The sequence below is a fragment of the Suncus etruscus genome, chromosome 3 (assembly GCF_024139225.1).
Source record: "Suncus etruscus isolate mSunEtr1 chromosome 3, mSunEtr1.pri.cur, whole genome shotgun sequence".
Lineage (NCBI taxonomy): Eukaryota > Metazoa > Chordata > Mammalia > Eulipotyphla > Soricidae > Suncus > Suncus etruscus.
Genome location: NC_064850.1, coordinates 126,088,587 through 126,108,123, shown reverse-complemented (window position 1 = coordinate 126,108,123; position 19,537 = coordinate 126,088,587).

Below are 19,537 nucleotides of genomic sequence, written 5' to 3'. Positions count from 1 at the left end.
AATAATCATAAAATAGGACAAGCATCTTTGTAGTGCAGGGAAAGGTATGCTTCAACAGAAGTCTTGGCCTTGGGTTCTGGTTTAACCCAGCACCATAGTGAAAAGGCCTTGGAGAAAAAGAACTACAAAACTCATATTTGTGTTTAGTCAAATGGCAACAATCCTGTCACTGGGTGCCTTCTGTTACATGTTGCTGAACAAATGCTTCTTTCACCTCTTAAATATATGAGTCAGGGAACTTTGTTTCTGAAGACCCAGGTGTCTGTCCTGGAATTATAACAAAACATTATGGGTTGTTAGTGAGCCTACTACTAAATGAAGAGGGCAGGAAAGGTAGTCAATTGATTCTTGAAGGCAGCCCTATTGTTCAGGCAGGGGCTGTGCCAGCATCTGGATGAATTTGGGACTGCTTAAATGCTAATTAAATCCTTCTGAACCTTCCCACTGTCACAAGCATTCAGAACCATAATCTGAATCTTGAACCTAAAGTGCCAACACAGACAAGTAATTTAGATTTACTTTCCTTTTTTTCATACTTATGTTGGCCAAACTTGTCTGTAACATAAATTACTCCTTATCTTGTTTCCTAATTTGTTTACTCATTTTTATAAAATTGGTCATTTGAAGCTAAACTCACTTACTCTAGGTCCTATTTTTTTTTAAATTTCATTACATGCCAATGCATGCATTATCAGAATTTGTTATATAAATTATTTATTGCTTATTTTTAATTATTGAAGGCTATATGTAATTCGATTCACAAACTTCAAAAAAAATTACTTTTCCCCCTTACTTTTCATACAATAAATGTATTGCTACTGGAATTTAATTCAATGACCTAATCAACAAAGGCTTATAATTCTCATTAGCAACAGCTGAATCAGCATCATTGATGATGAACCCAACAAGAAAATCATATTTGATTATAATGTCTTAAAAGTGCTTAGAAAAAAGCAAGGCAGCATGGTTCTTAAAGAATCCATTTTATTTCAAATGAGTATGTTACATTTTATTTTTTGCAAATCAACCTCTTTTTTAGTTATTTTTTTCCTTGAGGAAAGCAAGAATTATAGCTTCTAGATAATACTAATGCTAATAGCAAATGAACAAATGTTTCAACACTTGACAATTTAGGGAGAAATGTGCAATCAGGAGTTTTTAAATATCAATGTTTAAGAAGTATGCAAGTAGAATTTAAAATATTTTCCTATTTAATATTCTCATAAATATTCAATGATAACTCATGTCAAGAAATGCTCACACTTTGACAGTTATATTAACTTATCATCTCTTGCTTACCATTGATCTTTGACCTGTATGCTAATCCTTTTGTTCTGTTTTTATTTTTTGGCAATTAATGCCATTGAGAATAACATTTTCTACATCTAATTGGCTCTTATAAATCTTAGTATTATCTTCATGAAAGACATTTTAAAGTTTTTCTGATTTAGAAATAATTTCCTCTGACACTGAGGAGAAAATATTATATCTGTGGAAAACAACATAAAACTTTTTAGATGTATTACCAATAATCAGTGACTAGTTCTACATACACAAATATGCAAATATATAAAAGAAACTACAATCTTGTTAAAGATCTCATTGAGAAATCTTGTTACGAAACTCAATGGAAGATTTTTGAACTTAGTAGAGTTCTATGCATTGTCTAATGCCACTCTAGGTAAAATCCTTATTTATAAACTTTTTAGAGAGAATTTACAGTTTTAGAATATTTTAAAATGACTTAACAAGCATTTGTTTACAATTGAAAGTGGCAGATATTTATATGTCTCCAACTATCCTATGAATATGTACCTGACTTTGATTCTGTATTCTCTCAGAAAGTATTTTCCTAACACTCAAAATATTTCATAAATATGAGTATAATTTGAATATAAGGAAGTTTGTGAATTACCAAACATGTTGACAAGTAGTTCCTTGGTAGATAATTATTCATGTGTAACTAACTGATTGGGTTGTTGCCATTGCTTGCTTCTTACAGAACTTCATAGAAATGAAATTGTAAGAGTAGTTTTCTAACATTAAAATTGATCATTCCAGGGCTAGAGTGATAAAACAGAGGATAAAGCTTTTGCCTTACACTTGGCACCTTTCATCCCAGCACCATAGATGTGCATCAGGTTCCCCAAAGCCAGCTAGGAGTGAATCCTGAGCACAGAGCCAGGAATAATCCCTGAGCACTGCCAGGTGTGGTCAGACTCAAAAAGAAAAAAAAAAGGAAACAGGAAGTTCATTCAGCATATAATATTTTCTATTTTCATCTAGCTGGTTGACTTTTTTTCTTCAAAATGAGATGAAAGGATATTGGGATTATTTAGTTATGTAGAGCAATGAATAAAGCTGATATAAATATTTGGTGAGGACTTGGAATTGCTAAATTGTATTGCAAGTGGATGCTTCAGGGCACAGGAAAATATCATCCTATCAGCAAGCTCCCTGGAATTGCTGGGTCATCTTTTATTCCCCTAAGCAATGTGTGTGTGTGTGTGGGGGGCGATTCCCAGGTACTTCTTCATACCCCAACCCACAGCTTTCTCCTGTCATTGGCATTGCTGAGGCATCTTCTCAATGAGATTTTCATCCCACCTTGATTGCCATTTTGTTTTTCCTCTTTAATGTCAAATGAGTTCACATTATTTTTTGGTCGTTTAATATCCATTTGTCTCTTTATTAAAGTGTTCAACTATATTTTACTATTTTTATTAGGTATTCTTTTTCTTCTTATTTTGATAGTGCATATGATTTTTTGATTAAGTCCTTTGTCAAATATGTGCATTGCAAATAATTTTCCCAGCCTGTACTTAGTGTGCTTATCCCATTTATGATTCTATTTCTACCACACATGCATATTGGCTAGAACTCATAATCATAATCAACAGCAGATGCAGGTTGTAGGCTGGAGATTTATTTTACCTGACATTTGAATGTGATCACTTTTTAACTAAATTTTTAATAAAATTTAATGTAATAAATTAAATCACCATAAGAAACAGTTACAAAGTTGTTCATAACTGAGTGTCAGTTGTGCAAACCAGCAACTGGTCCTTCACAGTAAATATTATCACTTTTGTTTTTATTTTTATTAACTTTCATTTTCTTTTTATAATTTGATAAAACTTAATAAATAATAGTAAATAAGTGTTTTTTCTACACTTCATTTAAAGTCAGCTCTTTATGGTCATGGAATGCCTCTTTTTTAGTAAGTAGTTGTCAGTCTGATTTACCTTCTCTAGAATAGTGTTTTATTTTCTGTGTAATTTTTTTAAGATGTTCTCTGCCTTTATTAGCATTTCTTCACAAATGGATTCTGTTATTCCAATATTCTATAAAATTTGATAAAGTTGCTACATAATTTCTCCGGGATTTATTCAGAAGAGAAGATACTATATATTAATAATTTGAAGAATTCAGTTGGAATCTAGAGTCACTAATAGTAATTAGAATTACTTGTCATGTATTTATTATTTAGACCTATAAATTTCTGTGTATAAAAACCTATTGTAGGTTGGTAATATAGAAAAGGGGCATAGTGATGATAAACATTCAATTATGGTTAGCAATAAGGAGAGTAAGTTAAAATAGAAAAAAATGGTCAGTTTTATATAAATTATCATAGTCGACAAAACTTACAGCAAGTTCCAGGATTTAAATATTTGTAAAATATCTCAAATATTTAATATAAATTGAATAGTAAAAGACCATATATATGTTGATGATAAATTAAACCTTAAATATGTTAAACTGATGTATTTAAATGTCTAAGCTAATAATAAAACATTTTTATTGTCAAATTGGGCAACTATAAAGATATCTAGGTACCAAGTTAACATTGTTTTTAAAAATATTTTTGAGTATAAGATGTACAAGGTTATTGTTAACATTTTTATAAAGATGTAATAACATAATTTAAGAAATGTTTGTTTACTTAGACTCAAAAATTATATGAAGCTTTTAGAATATCACGTGGCAAGTTCTCCTCCCAATTACAGTTTCTGGCCACCTTCACTGTTGAATGAATAACTGTTATTAACAGTGATTGATTATGTAGTTGACAAAAAGACCAAATCAAATATATTTAGGTTAAAAACTGTGTAGTTTTTATGTTTTTGAGTAGTATGTTTAGGTTACTAATAACCACCACTTATTTATGAAAATTATTTGAAATATTTTTGTCTTTAGATATTGCTGTCCATTTATAAAAAGATAGATATAAACTTTGCAGGGATCTCAAACTCAATTTACCTGGGGGCGGCAGGAGGCAAAGTCGGGGTGAGGCAGGGCCGCATAAGGGATTTCGCTACCGAATAATCGCAATAAAATATCGCATTAGTAAAAAAAAAAATCGCAAAAAATCGCATTAAAGATTTGCATACCCCTAACGGAACTGCTCGGGGTATGCGAATGTTTAATGCGATTTTTTTTCTTACTAATGCGATTTTTATTGAGATTATTCGGTAAGCGAATAATCGAGAATACTGCGATATTTGAAGGCTGGCCGCGGGCTACAAAATGTTGTATGGAGGGTTGCAAACGGCCCATAGGCCGCTAGTTTGAGACCCCTGCTTTAAAGCATTCAAATTCAAATTTATTAATTTGAAAAATCTGATTTTCTTTTGTGCCAAGGTTAACTAATTTTAGTATCTTTATTGGCACGTGTAACATGTAGACAAATAGTTCAATGTGCTTTCACTGCTCTTATGTTAATAATTTGATAATAGTCTTCTTCAAGAACTTGTGTTCAGCATATATTTCATTCTTAGGCTTAGAAAGTCTGCTTCAGCATCTAATGAAAGAAAAGGAATCTTTGAAAGAAATAAATCTTAGACAGAGAAAAATTAAAATGTAAATTAATATCATTTCAAAAAGCTTTGGGATTTGGTTTAGACTTCATTTATGTCAGTTAAATGAAGCTGCAAGTTCATAGTTTTACAAACTTTTTATGCTGATGTATCATTTCTTCTGAAAAATTACATTTGAGTGACAATAGTTTTGTCATATGCAGTCAAAACTAATAATAGTTCTACCAAGCATACTATATAGGAAATCTGTGCTATCTTATTTATGACTATATTGCTAAAAATATAGACTGTTCAATAAAACTTTCAAAATGCAAGGTTAAATTCAAGTTTATAGAATCAGGCTGAGCAAAATAATTATCATAAACACAATTTCCCCACCAGACACAAATGTTTTACAGCATATGAATTGCACTTGAACTTATTTTTTTTGGAGCAACAATTTATATTTTCTTTTTTAGGAAATCAAGAATATGTTGAAAAAAGTGTTGCCAGATTAAAAAACGATCTCTGGATCTAAAGAAGATGAAAACATTCTTGAGTTTTATATAAAATTGTTTTATGTTTTCACTTGTAGTTTTCAAACAATAATCATTGTATAAATTAATATCATATTCGCATATATAAAGATAAAGCTATAACTTCAAAAATAAAATAATATAGAATAAGGCAAATGCTCTTTCATAAAAAATTGAAGTGCATGTTATTATTTCCCTAAAAATAACAAACTTGGTAATTTTTAATTAGATGACACTTGAATAATGTCTCAAAATTTATTGGTTTATAGAATTAATATTAGAAAAATACTATTGCATATTTTACTGACATAAATGATGTATTTTTGAAAGTTTTACCGTATTAAAAAATCAAAAGGAGAAAAAAATAGTGGTTATTCTCCAGTTATGTAGCCCATTTTATGGATAAAATATAAACTAGTAGACATTTCAGTGATTTAAATTTTATTTGAAGACTTAGAAAAGTCATTTATTATAAAGTAATTATCATCATTTATATTATATTTATATTATAAAATAAAGTTTCAGTAATTTAATGTTATATTATAAAATAAAGTTTCAGTAATTTAATGTTATTTAAATAATGTGTGAGTGTAAGGTTTACTGATTAATTTAAATATAACCAATAATGAATCAATATGTAATTAAATATATGTAAGTATATAATATATAATACAATTATACAATTCACAGGTATCATTATCTATGAATTATACCTAAGAATAATAGGTATATTTGCAGGAGATTCACTCTGACAATCTTTTTTTCTCATGTCTAGCAACTCATTATTTTCATTAGCCCTTGGGAAATACTAAAACATCTGAAGATTTGATATACATTAACATGAAGAATTCAAATTTCATAGTGACAAAATAGAAAGGATTTAAAGCTCTTCGAACGAGTTCACAGATGAATCAACTAATGCATCTTAACTTTTATTGTCGATAATTGTCTTAGGTAAAATCAAATTGACGATAAAAATTATAGAACTGGCAAGAAATGAATGCAACATTGCATAATATATAAAAAAAACAATATTTATCTACTTAAAAATACTACGAGAAGGGCCTAAGCAATAGTACAACAGTTAGGGAATTTGCCTTGTATGCATTCAACCCTGGCTTAATCTTGAACATACCATGGCCCCCTGAGCCTGCCAGTAGTAATTTTTTTAGTTCAAAGCAAGGATTAATCCTTGAGCATAGACGTGTGTGCCCCCTAGCCCCCAAAATACACTGAGAATTTTCTAATCAGCATACCTATATGCTCGAGTATAAGCAGAGTTTTTCAAGCACAAAATTTGTGTTTGATTTTTGGATTTTTGTGCCATACCCAGTGAGCTCAGGGTTTACTCCTGGACGCTGGGGGATAGAACCCCAGTCTGTCTTAGGCTAGTGCCTGCAAAGCAGACGCTTTACTGCTCTGCAACACTGCTCCGGCCTCTTGGCACAAAATTTGTGCCAAAACACCCAAACTCGGCTCATACTCGGGTCATAAAGGCTTTTGATTTCGTCGGCGGGCACCGAATCAAATGCACGAGGTGTCCAGTCTTCTTTTGGTGTCTGCTGGAGGGGGCGGTGCTTCAGTTCAATTCAAAGTCGAGGGTAAGTTCAAGAAGTAGGGGGCTGAACTGAAATGTACGCCACTGAACTATTTAACCCACAGTATTCTGCGCTTTGTATGAGATCGAAGCAGTGATGATGATATCTGAGAACTCCGTGATGATGACAATATTTATGTTGATACCCTCACATCAGATACAGCTGAAGCTCTGTTTGGACATACAGATGAGGAGGAGGAGGAATCCAGCGTTGAAGATTTTAACCTTTGTGATTTAGTTTGATTACCTGTTAAAGTACAGTTTTCTGCATGTTATTTAAAGTTACTGTTGCTAATTTAGAGTTTTCCTTTAGCAATAAAGATTGAAAAACATTTAACCTTATGATTCCTCAATTATTATAATTGTTTTGAGTATATATTTTTATTTTTGAAATTTATCAGTGGCTGCTTCATTTTCCATTTCAGCTTATGCATATAAGTTTTCCCAGTTTTAAGGGTAAAAATAGGGAGGTTGGCTTATACTCAAGCATATAGGTAACTAAAAAATGCTTTTTCTTTATTCTAATCTGGAATTTGAGGGACATATGCACATAATAGTTAAATAATACAGTCTGAGTATTTATTTTTAATAAATGATATGGCATTATAACATAATGCATACACAAATTATCTTTATATCACATGATATGTTATATTTTATAATAAAGTAGGATGCATTGTGATTCTAATATACAAATTTGTGCATAGATTAGATAATAAAACAATACTTATGCCCTCAGTGATTTAGTATTTATGAACTTCAGGTTTCAGTCACATAAAGTTTATTGTTTTCCCTCTGTGGAATGTGGATGTTCCAATGGGTTCTAACTCTACTGCATGTCATATGTGACACTCATTTTGCATGATAGGACTATGCCACATTAAAGCAGGAAATGCCAAAGAGAGTTAATTCTGAATCCTTATGATAACCAGACCACTCTTCCTATATGAGAAAAACAAAATGTGTTTTCACTAGTAATAAGCAGGGTGCCTTATCTGCTTGGAATGCTTGGAAATAATTATTTGAAGTTACAAGTTATAATACCTAAGATAAGCAATATTTTATAGACTAATATAAATTATCCTTTCATATTGTTTAAATAATTTTGTTTATTTTGATATGCTTTTCTACCATTGCTATATATTCAAAGAAATAATACTTACTCAGAAAATACCAGTCTGATGATTAATTTTTAATTTAAGTCCTTCAGAAAACCCACTTTTCAATGACTATTTTACTGAACATGGGAAAAAGTATTATAAAACTGATTTGAATCACAATCAATAATTTCCTTCTCAGCAAGGCTACTTCAATCTCAAAACTTGAAAAAAAATCAAGTATCCTAATCATGAATGTGTTTTCATCACTTATTTAGTAACTCGCTCTTCATTGTTGTTCATCAGAGCTATTATTTTGAGAAACATATTTCCTGTCTCTGCCCATCTTTTAGTGTCTTCCAGTGAGGACACAGAAGCTGGTACCATAGCAAGAATCCCAGAAAGCTAAATATGAGGCCATTGGCATTGAAAATCACCTTTACAGCAACTCCAGTTTTTCTGTCAAACACTAAATTTATGGGAGTAATGTGTCTTATTCAACGAACAGACACCAATGACGAAATCACACTTCAAAGTTGGCAATCCTCAAGGGCAACTACCACTAACGGATGTGCTTTAAATTGGGTTATTGCTACTATACTTGGTTTAATGTAGTTTTGAATGTCAGAGATTTCCTAATGTAAGGGTAACAAGCTAATATATGGAGCAGGCATTTGCACTTATTTAGTAGAATCTGATGGAGGAGCCACGAATTTTCAAGATTCAATGCAAACTGTGTTCATGTACAAAAAAGCAATACATGGTGTCCACATAAAAACCTGCCCATCCTTAATGGTCATGCAGCAAACTATACAAAATTGGTGACATGACAACAAATTATATGACTTACTAATTTGTAAGATGGGATTGAGGTTCTAAGCTTGAACTGGGTTTGTCTGTATTGTCGGGGTGTTCCTTTTTCTGTCAAGAGTTCAAAAGATATTATCTAGCTATTGTCTGTCACCAGATGGGATTTGTCTGCTCTCATTATCTTTCCTGTTGAGATGACCACATGACACTGGTCTCTGGACACCAGGTCCCAGAGAAACATGTTTCTGGGTGCATCCTCTAAATATCTATCCCCACAGACTTCATCATGAACCCTTCAAAAGAACTAACAGATCAGCAAGCTCTTTCAAGCTCTAAATAAATGAGTAGCAGGTTACAGACTTCAGGATATTCTGCTGAGAGTAATGTTTGCTATTGTAGAATTTCTCTTGTCATTTCAGTTTTAAATGAGTTGCATTTTTAAAAGTTTACATTGTGAAATAACACTGTCCTGTGGTCATAAACGAACAATTACTGATGTCCATTTGTTTTGAAGAAAAAAATCAAATCTTTTGAAACAAAAGTATTAAGCATTTCATTTACATGTAACTAAGATGTGCATATTATACATACATCATGTAGCTGTGTATATTTTTATATTTTAAGAAAGAGAAAGAGAAAAAGAGGTGATAGAGGAATAAGTGACTGGAAGAAATAAGACAATAGTTATATTGGAAAGTGTTTGAAGAGAATCATCTAGCATGGAAGATGGGAGATAAAGAACAGGGAAGCAAGACTTCAATAACAGAAAGTAGATAATAGAAATTAAAACAGCCAGCAAAGACTGAAAGAGACAGTGAAAGGTTATGGGTAAATTCCAATTTATTAAAGCACATTGCTCCTCACATATCCTTTTACAATTAAACCTCCTGTTTTTGTATAATTTTTCACACTGAATTTTTATAAATGAATTGTCTAATTAACCTCATTTTACAACTCTTCAAATTGCCTCACTCTCATATCTTAAAAGCAGCACTCTGCAAAGTGTACTTGGTGGAAATTTAGACCTCCCTAGAAAGTCTTCAATGTCAAATGTTTGATTCTAATTTGATTTGAATTTGGAATATTTTAAAGCATCAATAACAAACATGCATACTCAATGCATCTTGCATAAATATATAACCGATTGGAGTCTTCAGATTCTGCTGCTAGGTTAACTCTTTCCTGGAAGTCCGGGTTTTGTTAGCATTGAAGGTTTCAGGATACAATTTCTCCTACTATTTCAGTTAAAATTAATTCCAAATTAAATGTTTAAGTCCAGATTTTAGAACAAACATTTTCTCTTGAAACTATAATTACAATTTATATCATAGACCAAAAATAAAGAAAACAAAAGAACAGAAGAAAGAGGAGCTTATTTTATTACTTACACTAATATTATTAATTAATAATATTAATTATTATGCTAATAATATTGATTTTTAAATATTATGTGGTCTAGCCTACACTTCTGTAACCATCTACTTTCAAAGTCAAAACTAAACTAAACAAAATATCAGCAGAATAATTTCAGCCTCTGACTTAAGTGTATTTAGGGTTTTCCTGCTTTCCTAAATATGCCTTCCTAAAGAAGGACATTTAAATTTGCTTCCTTATCTTCATTTTCAGTTTTCAGAAAAAAAAACAAAACAGTAATAAATAAACTATACAGAAATAAATGCACACATGAAAACAACTCACCAGATTGGCTCTTGAAAGGCAAAACTGTGAACCAGATAGCACATTAAGAAGGGCCCAGGGACTGATTCTTGCAAAAAAGCAAACCATTTTATTCTCAAACTAAGTTTAGCTCATGTGTCTGGGAGGAATCTAGAGTACCTTGACAGCTGTTTACTTTCGAGCTCCCTCCCATCACTTAACCTTCTCTCCAGTTACATTTGAATATGACATAAGCACACTTGGTATATTCTCTTGGTAACAAGTTAAAGGTTAGATTGGCACCAGATTTCCAACCAGGTGGAAAGCAGGATAGGAAGTGGCTAAAACTGGCAAGAGCAAAATGAAAGGCACTTAATTTGAATTGGTCTCCAGGTGAGAGTATTGTTATTAGTCTGAAGCCAATTAATGGGTATAATTTACAGATTAGTAAAATGCTTCTCAAATTACACAATTTTGTCCTTCTCTAGTTTCTATCACTTTTTAGGCCATATTTGAGTTATTTACCTATGCAGTAGAATACTAAGAACATGGTATCAGTGTAAATCATATATTTAGCACATTCATGTAGCAAAAATCTGAAATATTTTAATATTTTTTAAAAAAGTTCAGATATTGTAGTTACTGTTTATGTTCATATTAAAAACTGCATGCATATGGTGACATGCAATCATATCTTACATGTTTATTTGTGTGGGTGTTAGAAACACACTAGGCTGTGCTCAGGACTTTGTGCTCAAGGATCACACCTACATGGCTCAGAGGACCATATAGGGTATACTGCTGTATACTATATATCCAAACTGTTTTTTTTGTTTGTTTGTTTTGTTTTGTTTTTGGTTTCTTGGCCTCATCCAGCAATGCTCAGGGCTTTGCAAACAAATACCTTTCCTGGCAGTGCTCGGGGGAACATAAGTTTCCAAGGATTGAAACTGGGTTGGTCCTATGCAAGGCAAGCACCTTACCCACCTACTATCTCTCCACTGCTCCAGACCCTTTTTAATTTTATAGTGGTAGAGTAGGTTTCATGATAGTAACAATATTGTTTGAAAAACATCTTGAATATAACCAATATTCTGTTCACTAGTTGTTAAAATGTAAACTTAGATGAGAGCAAAATCCTAAATTTTTAACATAGATAAAAATTGATAATTATACAAGCAAAAGTCCTTTATTTTATTATGTAAAACCTACTTGAGTTACTTCCTGTTAATACAACTGAAAATTGTAAGCAAGGATTAATATTTTAAAGTTCAAATGAGGTTTTTATTGAGAGTTCCCTTTTATGTTAAACAATTTAAATATACTAGCCAATCCCCCCATGGAATACCCAGCTGCTGCCTCCTCCCCGCAGAAGCAATTTCATGAACAAGTATCATCCTCTTCAAAGAGCTCATGAAGGTATTGTTCTACAATGCTTAGGTTCAACCTCTTCATAAAAGAAGCTCTCTGGTGTAGAAAATAAGGTAAATAGAACCCTAGGAAAATCCCAATGCATGAAGTCTACAGATTCTTTTCAGTTCAGATCTATGAAGATTTTTGGATGAAGAATTAATTAGCATTTCTCCTTATTTCAGCTCCTTAACCTTTCCTAATCAAGGATGCATTTGAAGTTCCCCTTTGGTTTAGAGTAGAAGAATGTGGTTGGGTGATAACCCAAGTGGATGATTACCAGGAACAAGTCTTCTGTTTCAGAGAACACATTTTTCTATCCTTAGTGCAATGGTCATCCTCTGTGCAGTACAGTTGACATGGGAATCAAACTCATTTCTCTGTGGTGGGAATATGTAACACTGTGCTGCCAGTTTAGAAGGTAGTTCCACTTGATGCAGCTCTGACCAGACAGTCTAACAACCATGCTCCTGAGTATTTTGGATAAGTTAAAAACCACTAAAAAATGTTAAAAGACCACTGGAAAAAAATCTGTCCTTGACTTTATATCAGCTTCATTTTACAATATCCAAAGCATCATGCAGTAGGGATGCCTTTCAGAGAGTGAGCAGATAAACAAACTGTGCTATTTTTTTCTAACAAAATGTTTATCAGGGATTAAAAAAAGTACTATAAAGTCATTTAATCTCAGAAAAAACTCAAATGCATAATTATGAATTAAGTAAAACAGTTATATGAGCACTAGTCATTCAAATGTAAAACATTCTGGGAAGAAAAGAAGAAAGGATAAAACAAAACAAAACAAAACAAAACAAAAAAAACACGAAAACGTTGTTTGCCTTGCAAGCAGCTGATCCAGGACCTAAGGTGGTTGGTTCGAATCCCGGTGTCCCATATGGTCCCCCGTGCCTGCCAGGAGCTATTTCTGAGCAGATAGCCAGGAGTAACCCCTGAGCACCTCCGGGTGTGGCCCAAAAAAACAAAACAAAAAAAAAAAGAAAAGAAAAGAAGAAAGTGATTTCCAGGGACTCAGGATTGACAGAGAGAGAGGAATAAAACAAGGGGTAGAATTGGGTGAGTAAAATTGCCCTGGAAGGTGCTTTAATAGGACACTATGGCACTTGGTATTTGTGAAACTCCATACAACTGGATAACTGGAAACTTGACACTTAGATAGTACTCACACATCAATGTTCATTCATCAACTGTATCAGCTGCAACACATATGTGATCCACTAATATAAGACTAATACAATAAGATATTGGTAGGAATGGCTCAACGAGTCTTGGAACCTGAGCAGTGGCCATTATATGACATTTGATCTTTAAAGAAGGTTAAAAGACATCTCTGACACATGCATGATGCTTTAAACTAAAGGTATCTCCATGGAAAATAAATATAATAAATTGTGAGACACATTTACTGACAAACAAATATTTTGAGTAGACTGATGTGAAGGGATAGGGAAATAAAGTCAGCAGAATGGTTATCACTTTCCAAATTATTTCGGAAATTGAGAAACTGTCGTAGCAACAAAGTGCTGAATTTCATTTTAATTTGGATTGTTCTCAGACATGGTTTCATTTTGATTTAACTTATTTTTTCATAAATTATCTCATGGAGACCATGGCAGTGTGTCTAAACACTCCAATATAGTGGTGGACATTTCACAGTGAGGCTGAAATTACAAGAACATGACCTATAATCAATCAGAATCTTTTCTGTCATCAAGAAACGGGCTCCCAAGAGCCTGACACATTGGTAGGCTATTTGGTTGTTCTTTAATGGTTTAGTTGCTAGGTTGAATTTTCATGATTTTAAGGCTGGTGGAATTCTCCAATTATTCCATAATCCTGGTGATGCTGTTGTAGATGGAACACCATCTAGTTGCCTTAATTGGTAAAGCTATAGAATTCTGACAGGAATTAGACATTCAGAGTTTTGCCTACTCACCAACACAGTTACATTTATAAACAGTGTGTACTGGGATTTGACTTGAAAAAAATGATAAAGGTAAATTCTCTATTTCTTGTCAGTTCTGGAAGTAGAAAATAATGAGTTCTACACAAATTCATGTATGTAATTGAAAAGAAACATCTAATCAAAAAAATAACCATTGTATTCTTTTTTCAGTCTTTTCCTGCACTTCAAAGTCATTTAAAATAGAACACATTCACCTCAAACACGATACATTCTCTAGAGCTTTCCTTTCAAATTAATCAGTGGAAATGGTATCCAAATATTTTTACATATCCCATTATTCTTCATTTTGTTGAAAACTAAAATCAGAAATTCACACAAGCGGAGCAACCACCTAGATTTAATGCTGGAAATTAAATTTTTAATTAAATAATACCATGCTAAAGCTGTGGGCATGTGTGAATATTGTTCCTGCGTGTGTGCCAAATCCAGTCTGCAGGGGTTTTGTCACTGACTTTCTATTTGTGTGGAAAAACCATACTATACATACAGATATTTAATATATGTTGATCATTCTCAGCATTTTATGAATAAGCATATCAAAAGAACTCCTTGAAAATGCATATGTAAATTTTTATTGCATGATTTCACTTAATTTAAAATATATCACATAGTGCTAAGATACAATGATATCATATCTGCTGCTGGGAATGGCAGGATATCAGCCATGCTTGGGCATGCAGCTTTGGGAGGAAAATTAACATTTAGGTAGAAGCACAAGATACTTGACTTGCATGCATCTGACCAGGCTTCTATCACAAGAATCCTACTGGTCTCCCACTCCTATCAGGACTGATCTGAACACAGAGCCCAGCTGATATAAATCAAAAATAAGAAAAGAAAAAGAAGTAAGAAAAGACAAGAAGAAAGAGAAAATAAAAAATTAAAAATAAAGGAAAGAAAGAATAGAAGGAAAAAGAAAGAAAGAAAGAAAAAGAAAGAAAGAAAGAAACGAAAAAAAGAAAGAAAAAAGTGCAAAATAAAGAGTAAAACAAAAACAGGAGGGAGGGAAGGAAGGAAGCAAGGGAAGGAAGGAGGGAGATAGGAAAGAAATAAGCCATAAATTTCTAAATATTTAGCAATACCAATATTAAGTCCAATCGCAACAGTAAGCATTGCAAATAGATGTTCAAATACTAAAAAATAATAACATATTAGGCTTGGTTGAAACTGCATTAACACTGCACATAGTATTCACAGTGCCTTCTATGTGAGATAATTTAAAATTTTATTTCACAGTAACTTTCAAGTGCATGCCACAGTTAGTGTTGTTCCTAATAAACACAAGTGACAGAATATCTAGATATCATGGACTCTAATCACCTCTGAAATGAAAGCTTGAACCTTTAACCAAATTTAATATGGAGTCATACTTGGCAACGCTCCCGACTCTGTTGAGAGACCATTCCTTGAGGTACTCATAAGACCAAAAGCAGTAGTGAGTATTCCAACAATTGTGGATTGCATGCAAGACAAACACCTAACCCTGTACTCTCTCTCCATCTCCCAGTATAAAATCTGTATGATTTTGTTTCATTAGATGTAAATCTAGATGTGAGATCGGTGGCCCATATGATCTTGATTACATTTCTAGCCTCCTAAGGATGTTCCACTGCCAACACTAGCATCCCAACTGGATGAAGGCTTCAATGTCAGGGCAGGAAATGTGCTGCTTTGATGTATAGTGCTAGAAACTTTCAGGGAACCCTTATAGTTCTCATTTTCTGCTGGTGATTAATGTATAAAATATACCTTTCAATCATTAACATTGTATAACTTCCAGTGTTAAATATCAAAAATATCTGGATTAATCTGGAAAAGTAAGTATTAAAAAATGAGAGTCTAGAAGTAGAATAAATAGATAGCATCCAAAACTCAACAAAATATATACTAAACAACACAATTAGAATATAGAGCAACAATGAATAGATTTTTCCACAAAGGAGAATTACAGAGGACAAATTAACTCATGAAATGATGCTCTATATAGTCTATACCATAAGGCATTGGGGAACTATAAATTAATATCTTAGTGATATTTCATTAAATAGAAGTCAGATTGATTAAAACAAAATTAAGAGTGACAAGGAGATGGAATGAAGGGCTGGTCACTGACTATGCATTCCTGAGCTTCATGTTTGTTATCTGGCACTACATAGCACACCAGTTACCACAAGGAGTGTTCTTTAAGTTCTGGTGTTTAAGGACCCCCTTCCACAATAATCACCATATTAAATACTAGAGGGCTGAAGAAGTGCATGTATTAGTGGTGGAACTATAAAATGACATGGCTACCAAGAAAAAATTTTTTTGCTCTTCCCTAATGATTTTAAACATGTATTTACTGTACAATAGAAATTCCACTACTGGACATTTTATCCAGAGATAGAAAATTAGACCTACATAAAAGTCTGTACCTAAAACACTTCTATTGCTTAACTTGTGGCATGTCAACACTGGAAACTATCTAAATATCTTTGTTTCTAGCAAATTGCCCCTTTTAAATGGGAGCACGTTGGACCTCAGCAAACACTATCATAAGCTAAGCCCCATGTTTATGTCTCTGTATGTCTCTGGAGCTGAGAGTTGCTGTGTCCTATTTCAAACCCCGCTTCGAAAAGCTATGTATTGCAAAACCTGCTCATTGTAGCCATTATTCCAGACACCACCTCTGATTGAAAAAATCAGCTCAAATTATTTTATATATTTTTGTTTTTCAGGTTAAAATTTTTTTTAAATAAAAATACTATTTACAGTCATGCAAGGGAGTGAAAAATTTTTCCTCTTTCTAGGGAGGCATGACAGAAAATAATTGAGAAACACTGTCCTAAGTAAATAAGAGCAAATCATTAATTCAATCATGACCCAGAAAATTATGCTTTTGAATAAAGTCAGTATTGCATTAAGGTCACATGACATAATATTTTTTTGAAGTGATAAAATAGAACATATGAGAAATAAAATTAACAAGGACTGGGAACTTAGGGGATGGGTTTGGGATGTAAGTGGGGTCTCTCAAAGGACCACATGAAGATGGATGGAGTCCTGTCCTTTTATATTAGTTCCATGTGCTGGTTGTAAATTGTGATATTCTAGTTCATTTTGCATTTTTACCCTGGGAGGAAACAGGCTCAAAGCTATATTGAATTTTTCCTCATTATTTTTTACAACCCCACATAAGTCTACAATTATATAAAAATCAAAGTTTAATTTAAAATAGATTTCAAGTTATAGTCACATAGAAAGAGAAAAATCAATATCCAAGAATGAAATTCTAATATATAATTGTATTTTTATTCAAGAAAGTTAAATTATATTGCCTATTTTCTTAAAAATTATTGATTAAAATTTTACTATTGAGGGTATATATTTTTTGATCCTCCTAGATTTTCATCTTATCTGGAGGGGTGTGGGTCTTGACTATTGGAGTAACAGCCTTTGGTGCTCAGAGTCCACAACTCACTACTGTACTCAGAACTCACTCCTCCTGATGCTCCTGAACAGGACCAGAATTATCCTCATAAAAAGCAAAAGACCTACTGCCTCTACTATCTATCTAGACCTGCCCATCTTATTTTTAATTAATCCCAAAGAAAATATTGCTGTGGGGAACCTGCTATATTCTGTGGTCCACAGGGTTTACTGCTGCCTCTTATTCAAGGATCAATCTCAAAAACCTTGAGATAACCTAGTCAATGCCAGGGATCAAAGCCCAATCAGACATATGCAAAAGTGGCACTTTAACCTGTGCACTCTTAATCTGGCCCTTCTAAATAAATTTTATTTTTCTGAAATGATTATGGTTCTTAAATCATTATATATAAAACAATGCAAATGCATTGTGAATGATGTCACTCTCTCTAGAGTACTAATATAATTTTTCTCTTTAGTACTTACTTGGTTAGTATTATTACTTGGTTTCAAGTAGAAAATTGTATTTGTAAAGATGTATCTAAATAATAAAATTATATAATAATTGTGTAGGTGTTCATTATTTGTATTCTATAATATGTGAAGTTGCTTATATTTTTCAAATTTTAAGTTGATGAGCTCTAAAACTTAGATGTGGTACTCTTTTATTATTGCAATATAACCTTTAGTCTTCACCAAATTGATGACTTAGTCACAGATAAGATACAGAGACTTGGGGCAGAAGCGGTGGCACAGCAGTAGGGAGTTTGCCCTGCATGCTTCTGATCCAGTAAGGACATTGGTTTGATCCCTGGTGTCAATACTGGTCCTCCAACCCAGGAGCGATTTCTGAGCACATAGCCAGGAATAAGCCAAGAGAGTCACCGGGTATGGTCCAAATATCCAAAAGGAAAAAAGATACAGAGACTTTCATGGTCAATTATATAGGTCTGTCCTCTATGAATGACCATAAATAATTATAATTTGAGGGACAGTTTTGCTTATACTATTTTATTATTTATGTAATCTACATATAAGATAATATGTAATGGTCTAAAATTCAAGGCTGAAGTGAAGATCATTTTAAACATAGAATAAAACTGTTTTTGAATAACAGGATTGAAGTAACCTATGCTTAAGTTAATACAAATCCACAATCACTAGAACAGTATAATTTTCTTCAACAATAAAATGTCTTTCTGTGATTCTCAGGTAAACAGAGAGCACAGACTAAAAAGAAACATTAAGAGAGTGGATCAAACTGAATATCTATTCAGACATAAATTTAACCTACATTAATAAGACCCATAGTATCTATTTTAATCATGCATATTGGTGAATTCATAGAACTGAACACACAGTAATAATAGAGGAGATCTGGATTGAGTTATAATAATATTGTAGAGTTATATAAGAGAATATTATATACTAGTTATATATTAGAACATAATGCAATACAATTTCATGGAGCTTAGGTCTATATATAACATATGTTATATAGAGCAGGTTTATATATAATAGAGTTAGAGGAAGAGAATAGAGCAATAATAGAGTTTGAGCAGAATTATAATATTATAGTTATATAAGAGTTATATTTATTATGTAATAGAAACATATATAATGAAGTTATATCTAATAAAGTAGCATTATAATAGTATTAGTAAAGTTGAAAATATCAATAATATCAAGAGTTAAGTACTCCAGCACTTCAACCAATGTCTAAGACTGATTTATGACAACACATTTATGGTCTTTTTCTCCTGATATCATGGAGTAGATTAATTCAAATTTAGCTGGGTGCTTGTCACAAATATGAAGGCTGAATCAAAGAAACAAATTGATTATGAAGAAGAATAAGAAAACTACCAAAGTAGCATATTGGAAACATGAGTTCTCAGTATAAAGGGACTCTGTGTAGTATGAGTCTTGCCTCTCAGATTAAAGGGTTTTTGAACAGTTGTGGAATCTAATTTGCAACTGACTTGCCAGATGAGAGAAGCATTTTGATTTCAGAGCTACTAACAGATTATGGAAAAAATAATTAATACTGAGAAAACACAATGGCACAGAGTGAAGTCCAATATTATTTTCCAGTGCAATTTTCTATAAGTTTCTTTTTATTATTCCTCAGACCCAAAGGCTTGAGGTCAGAGGTGGAAAACTTAAATAATTTCCTTAAAGCACATAAATCTAATGCAGAGATATTGGCATTTGAAAGTTACAGGATTGGCAAGAACTGG